The sequence below is a fragment of the Crocodylus porosus genome, unplaced genomic scaffold, assembly GCF_001723895.1.
Source record: "Crocodylus porosus isolate Cpor-Errol unplaced genomic scaffold, CroPor_comp1, whole genome shotgun sequence".
Classification (NCBI taxonomy): Eukaryota; Metazoa; Chordata; order Crocodylia; family Crocodylidae; genus Crocodylus; species Crocodylus porosus.
Genome location: NW_017728918.1, coordinates 86,224,051 through 86,230,906, shown reverse-complemented (window position 1 = coordinate 86,230,906; position 6,856 = coordinate 86,224,051). Strand labels below are relative to the sequence as shown.

Below are 6,856 nucleotides of genomic sequence, written 5' to 3'. Positions count from 1 at the left end.
ACATGCTCCCAACCCCACATACACACTCACCCACAGCTCCTCACAATCCCCATACCTACCCATCCACACCACCCCACATGCTTCCATTCCCTCCCACAATATACAAGAGAAAGACTTCATTTTGAGCTATTTTGCAATCACCTCTATATGCATGACACAAATACACATAAATCAGTACAATTTAAAAATATAAAATTAAAATATGTTATTGCAGATGTTTAATTTTTAGTATATAATTTGTCTTTTTTTGTAGTTCCAAGATGGCAAACCCCCTTCCCAAAAAGAGTACTTCTAGGGGCAATGGGAGGGACTTCCAGTGGCAAAGTTCAGGGGTTAAAGGTGGTGACCAGGGGCCCTCAACAGCTCACCAAAACTTATTAAGCAGCCCTCTAGCTTAAATAATTGCCCACCCCTGTTGTAGACACATCACCTACTATGTTCAGGGACCTACCTAAATTGCAGCAAGACAGAGTTTTTCACAACCTACTCATGATGCACAGAACTGGGCAGTTCACAGCAGCCACACCCCTTGGCACTGACTGGTGGAGAGGCCCAGGGAGGAGTGACAAGGGGGCAGCCTTCATCATGATTGCTGCTTGCCCTTCATTCTGCCCCACCCCTCAGTGCTAACTGGCAGGGAGGCCCCAGTGTGGGGGAGAAAGGACAAGTGGGAAGCCACCAGCTTGTCTTCCACCCTTCATGCTACCTTGCTAGATGGCACCTTTCCCTCCCAGAAGCAAGGACTGCTGGCTTCTACTGGGGAGCCAGAATTTTAATTTTATATTTTTTTATTGTTGATTTTTTGGATTTCACAGAAAATCCTAGATTTTGCAATTTCCGTAAAATCCACGAAGCTGCAAATTAGGTAGGTCCTTAGTTATGCTTGAATGGAAATGGAAGTGCCTGTTGTGCTATGGTACCACACTTGGGATGTGCTGGGCTTTCTGTAGGCACATCTACCAAATCAGTTTCCCCTGGGACATAGGGATGCTTGTGAATTTCCAACAGACTAAGCTCAACCAAGATGGCAAGAGTTATTGACATGAACAGTACCTGAACTCTTCACCTCTATAAGCTTTCTAGTAAAAATGTAAGCACTTATGGATTCTCTAAGTGGCTGGGTAGAAGTGTTATGCCTCATTCACATGGTCTAGTATGTGTCCAATTTGTGCTTAAATTGCACTTCAGGCACCTAAGACCACTTTTGGTTCTGGCCCTGAGTAGCATGCCTGAGGTCAGGCAGGATATCAGCAACAGAGCTCAGAACTTGACGTATAGCTCATTAATCCCAACCTAGTGCCTTAAGCACAAGACCATCCTTCCTCTTCATTAGAAAGCCAGGTTATAGGTTGAGAGTCCCTGGCCACACAAGACCTGTCAACATCTGTCAATATACAGATGGAATGAGCCATACAATCATGGCTAATCCCACTTCTTCAGCGAGATGGGGACTATCTTTACCTAAGTCTGCAAAGTTTACCCTGAGTTCTGCAACATCTAGTTAAAGCAATAGAATAAAGAAACAGAAGTATCAAGGAAGCTAAAAATATGGAGGAAGGCTGAAAAGGTAAGAGTATGTGTAATGGCTTTCCCCACAGACCAGGGTTAGAGAAGTAGGGGAGAAGAGGAGAGATATATAGAATGTGAAAAATGGTGAGAAGGATGAAACCCAAGATGATGGACAGAAGCAGTAACAAATGGAAGAATGAAAAGTCCCCAAACCTAGAGGTAAGCACTGATTCTTTGGGATGTCATAAGGAATATCCTCACTTAGGGATTACTGAAGCATTAGATACCACATTTTCTTACATACTATATGCCCTAAATAAGACATGTGCCTTGTTATAGGAAGACAGAACAAATCAGAAATGAGTTTTCCAGAGTCATGGCTGAATGGGGACTGTATGGAGCAGGGACAGAGTCTACTTTTCAGTATCACTTACCTGCCCTTGTTTGCTTAGCTGAAAGCTAGAGTTTTAACCCTCTCATAGCCACTGCTGATTTGGCAAGCACCTTTTGGCTGCTCAGCCAAAACTACCAATTTGGCAGTGGCTGAGAGAGGGTTAAAATTCTAGGTCTGATGGTGAAGAGTAGCTTCTACCTTTACTATATGCTGGTTAAGAGAAAAGCACAGCATCTCCACGTTTCCATTCCAGCAACAAAATCAGCTTCCCTACTTAAGACTCACATCCTAATTTTGGAGGGCTCAGTTTTATGGGAAAGGTCTGTTTGGTATATGAGGAAATATGGTGCATAAATGTCAGATTCTGCATGAACTTTGGATTCAGCAGGTTGTGAGTTTACACTCAAGAAAGAATAAAGAGAACAACCAGGAAAAGAAAATCTAATGAGAGAAAATGGACCAACCCAGGTGAGACGCAGCTAGTCAAGCCCCCTGGTGAGGTCTTCCAATTCTATTCATAGTCATTTGTCACTTGTGATAAGTGTAATGTTAGTAGAAGCCATTTCAATAATGTTTAAAACCCTCCTGCCCTCCTTTTCAGAGCCCTAACATGCAGATTCAAATCCCTAGACATTCACAAGCAATTATTTTCTAATGATGCCAGAAGCAAAGCTTCGAGTCTATAGCTTCAAAAGACTCTGCATGGCAGTGCACTGCTGTTGACCTTTTCAAGGCCTATCTTTAAGAGATGTGTAAATAAGATAATTGGACAAACTCATAATTGGTGTAAATCAATGGATTTACACCAGGGATAATTCTAACCTACTGTAATCAGCAGGCAAACTGCAAGAATTTCATCTTTCCCATTTACCAGTTCACTCCAAGTTCAATGGCTTATTTGATATGATATCTTTTCATTTAATATATTTATTCATAGGAATTTGAGTGTTATAGTTCAACACGTATGTGCTTAGCTGTGCAAATTGTACCAAATGTTCCTCACCAGAGAGGTAGTGTTATGTACTTGATGTTATTTTTGCCTGGGTAGAATACCATTCTTATTTCTGCCATTGTGCAGTAAGAGCCTCCTGCACAAAATAAGATATAAACATTTTGTAGCATTATAGATAAGCTAAATAGAAGGGCAATCCATCATCTTGCCTCAGTGTCACCACCAATCTAAAGGGATGAAGAGTGAAGCTGATAGCTTCAACACAACAAACAAACAAACAGAGAGGCAGTGTTTGTTCATTTCAATTTGCAAAGCTGACATGTTTAAATATGAATGTGTTGCTTATAGCCAAATTTTAGTGACAGCAACCCCATGGCATCTATCACTGTTTGCACTTTTAGTCTTGCTAAAAATAGACATATTGTCTCTGGATTCATTTTGTTTCCACATCTGCAGGAAGTTTTTACTCCTTTCCTCCCAACTTCTGCACCAATTACAGCTCCCTCCACCCACCTCAGCTGAATCACATTCAGGAAGATGGTAAACATGCAAAGCTCATACAATAACAAAAAAGCCTGAAATCACTTCTTTGTCCTTAACAAAGCTCTCTCTCTCTCTCTTTATAGTTAATGAGGACTGAACACATCTATAAAATGTTTGGATATTTCCATTTAAAAATAAAGTGGGTTGCTAGATGTAAGACCACGGACCAGTTTCACTCAGACTAAAGTCAAACAACTTTCTGTTCCTCTTCACATGAAGAAAATAAGCAATCCTCCTTCCCTTTAACTGTTGTAGCACCATACAATACAGCATACTTTAGAATTTGCACATTGGCTAGGACAATGGTTGGAGGAGCTAAGTAGGTTTTTCCATTTCTAGCTCCACCTACCATCAAAAAAGGTTGATAACCAACCAAAGCAACAAATCCCACCCAGCAAACGCTAAGTAGTCAAGGAATATATACTACCAGACCCAAACTCCTTACTGCACAATCCTCTCAGAAGTTCCCTCCATTCTCAGTTCTTCCCAAATGCCTCTTCAAAAGGATAGGGAAAAGAATTAGCAACTTTCAGCTCTGTAATCTATATTGAGAAATGCACAGGTAAATCCTCACATTTGCAAAGAGCCTACTGACTCTTCTCAGAGTACTCATAAGAAAACCCTTGTGAGAGAAAATCGTTTGTCTGATATAGCCTCCTGGAACAACTCAGGAAGAAATAAGACAGCGTATTCTAAAACTGGCCCCGTTTTCAAATCATAGTACCAGGGAGTTCTTGCAAAAATGGGTATACACCCATCGTGAAGACAGGACCCAGTACTGATCAGGACAGTATCTAACACAGAGATCAGAAAATGGCATTTATACTGCCCAAATGATGTAAAGGGGTCCAAGGTTTAAATGAGTATCTGGGCCTTAGTTGAATGTCTAATGAATTATGAAACTGCTGTTTGAATCCAAAAGACCAGGCAAGGGTCAGTAATTGAGCAACTACCAAACGCTTGTTCATCTGGCAGGCATGGACCCAGCCCACTAGAAAAGTGAAATATATCGGGTGTGTTAACTTCATGCTGAAAAAAAGAAAATCTTTTAGAAAATGAATTCCGTTCCCTCCCCCTCCACAACTAAAAAGGCATTAATTTCAGTTGCATGTGCAGTAATGTTTGTTGGGTGCTGGGCACAGGTGGTCAATTATTTTTCTGTCTGTCTAAAAGAAGTATGTTTATTCCTCATAATAAAAAGTATTAGTACAATACAGTGTTTATTGCTTAATTAGGAATCTGACATGCAAAGACTTACAACCTTGTGCAGGGAGTACAGCAAGAAATGAATTTTTGCAGCAGAATGAAATACCTCCCACCCTCATCCTTATCACATACACAATAACTACACAACCTAAAAGCCTCTTGACAGGGTGTTTAGGACCCATATTTAACTTGCCTGCATGGTTGTATATTATAGAATATATTAAAGTGGTAGATTATTACACAGTCGTTTTTCTGTTTGAATTGTTTTTAATTGATCGTTCAGGCACTGATTAAAAAAAACAAGCACAGAATTTAATTTAGGTCCTAAACATAAACAAAGCTGTGCATTGAGCAGGATTTGAGATCACAGCACACATGCACAGCTTGGGCAACGTGTGTGATCTACACTAACTGCTTTCATTACTAGGCATTGCTTGGAGAGTCAAATTATTTTTAAATACATGAAGGTAGAGCGAGAAACATGTTTTCTACTTGAAAGTATCACAATAATTCATAATAAATGAATCCTTCCCTAAGCACTTCGGGTGCTGTTACAAACCATTTAGAATACAGGGAAGGGAAACAAATCGTTATCTTGATGCATAAAACTTTTTATCCAAGGATGGTGATGTGCTTTATGAAGTGATAAATATCACCTTCCTTATGTTAAAGACAGGAAAACTGAAGAACAGTGATTTAAGCCCCAAGTCAGTATATACATAACTTGAAGCATGTCAGTAGTGCCATTCCATTCACTGAGTTTACACCCATGCTTAAATTTAGGCATGTACTAAGTATGTTTCTGAGTTGAGACACAAGTGATGTATTGAAGAACACACAGTGAGTGAATGGTAGACGAAGGAATAAAACCTGGGATAAATCCTGGCCTTTTCAAATTCAAAGGCAAAGGCAAGCTCACATTGACTACTGTGGAGCCAGGATGTCACTCTAGGTCTCCTGACTGCACTGAACACTGTTGTTCCCTTCTCCACAGCTTTACTAAGTCAGTCAGTAAAGAAAAGGCAATGGGCATTGGACCAGCAGAGGTCAAACTTAACACCTTTGGAATAAACAGATTTAAAGCTGCTTTATAAAATAGGAGTTAGATGACCACTGGGGATTGCTGGTGTATAATTCATTTTATTATTTAAATTTTATCAATAACTGGCAAAACTTCCAGCTGATTCATGGTCATCAAGCTGTGTATGACACAACCACCTTTTTCCAATCACAAGCACGTATTTGGGCTGAATTCTGCTTCTTTTTACTCTTACACATCATTACTAAAATCCATAATGAGTGTAACTCAAGAGTAACATACCACCACTTCTCATCAGTGTCACTATCAGGGTACACCTATCACAAGGACACTTACAGCAAAGGCACCAAGCAGTTTCTGCACCCTGGGGAGCAGCAGTGGCCAGAGCAATGGTCATCACTCTCACATTCCTTTATTTCACCACCCAGGGCTAGTGCCCTGTTCATTGACCTCTAGTTACACTGCTGATTTAAACAGTTCTAAAGAGCTGGGAAACAGTGCTATGCCCAGAACACTGAAGATTTCACTGAAGGGCATGCGTGTTACGTTGGGATCAAAGAGTAGAGAATACAGCACGGAAAGGATCTGGATTATTATGAACAAACCAGAATCTACTTCTGCTTCCACAAAAGACTACGTTGTATATGCTGTTACATTATCATCCATATGCACAGCCTTTTCTGCTTTACCTAGTTTACTTTTTAGAATGCATAGAGAACTGAGCATTTAAACAGAAATCAGGGGAAAGAGGCATTATTTTTCCCTAAAGGAGAGACAATGGCACATCCAACTCAGACAATGCAAGACAACATTTATAAAATCGGTGACAGATATCTTCCTGCATTTGATTTATGTAGCCATCAAGAGCTCACTTCCAGAAAGCATTTTTGGATCCCTTTATTGGCTGAATCACCAATTTAGAATCTGTCAGACCTCATTATGTGGATTAGGAGTCTCTTCCTGGTTTCATTTGCTATGCATTAATAGGAAAGCACCAGTGAATATATCCTCTGGTAGAACCAAAGCCTTTGTGCCATTACATAGTAAATTTTGTTCTTTCTAGCATTTAAAAAAAACAACACAACAACACAGCTTAGTTGCTATGCAAAGACTTAGAACCACTGCATAGGGATCAGTTCCAGAGTTTGATTTGATTTGAACCAAGCCAAGCAAATTATGCCTGGATGTGATTTGACAAGGTTTTCCTGCTTGC

At 40.2% G+C, this 6,856-nt stretch overlaps 1 protein-coding gene and 1 long non-coding RNA gene across 7 annotated transcripts in view; one reads left to right on the top strand and one right to left on the bottom strand.

The window, feature by feature from the left end:
* The window catches only part of LOC109311915, a 12,159-nt gene extending 10,458 nt beyond the window's left edge, over positions 1–1,701 (top strand). Inside the window, exon 3 of the long non-coding RNA XR_002101657.1 lies at positions 511–1,701. This is a non-coding gene — a long non-coding RNA (uncharacterized LOC109311915). The remainder of the gene's footprint in view (positions 1–510) is intronic.
* Positions 1–6,856, bottom strand: part of SOBP (sine oculis binding protein homolog) — a 161,689-nt gene that overhangs the window by 42,896 nt on the left and 111,937 nt on the right. The gene's annotated exons all lie outside the window — the stretch shown is intronic.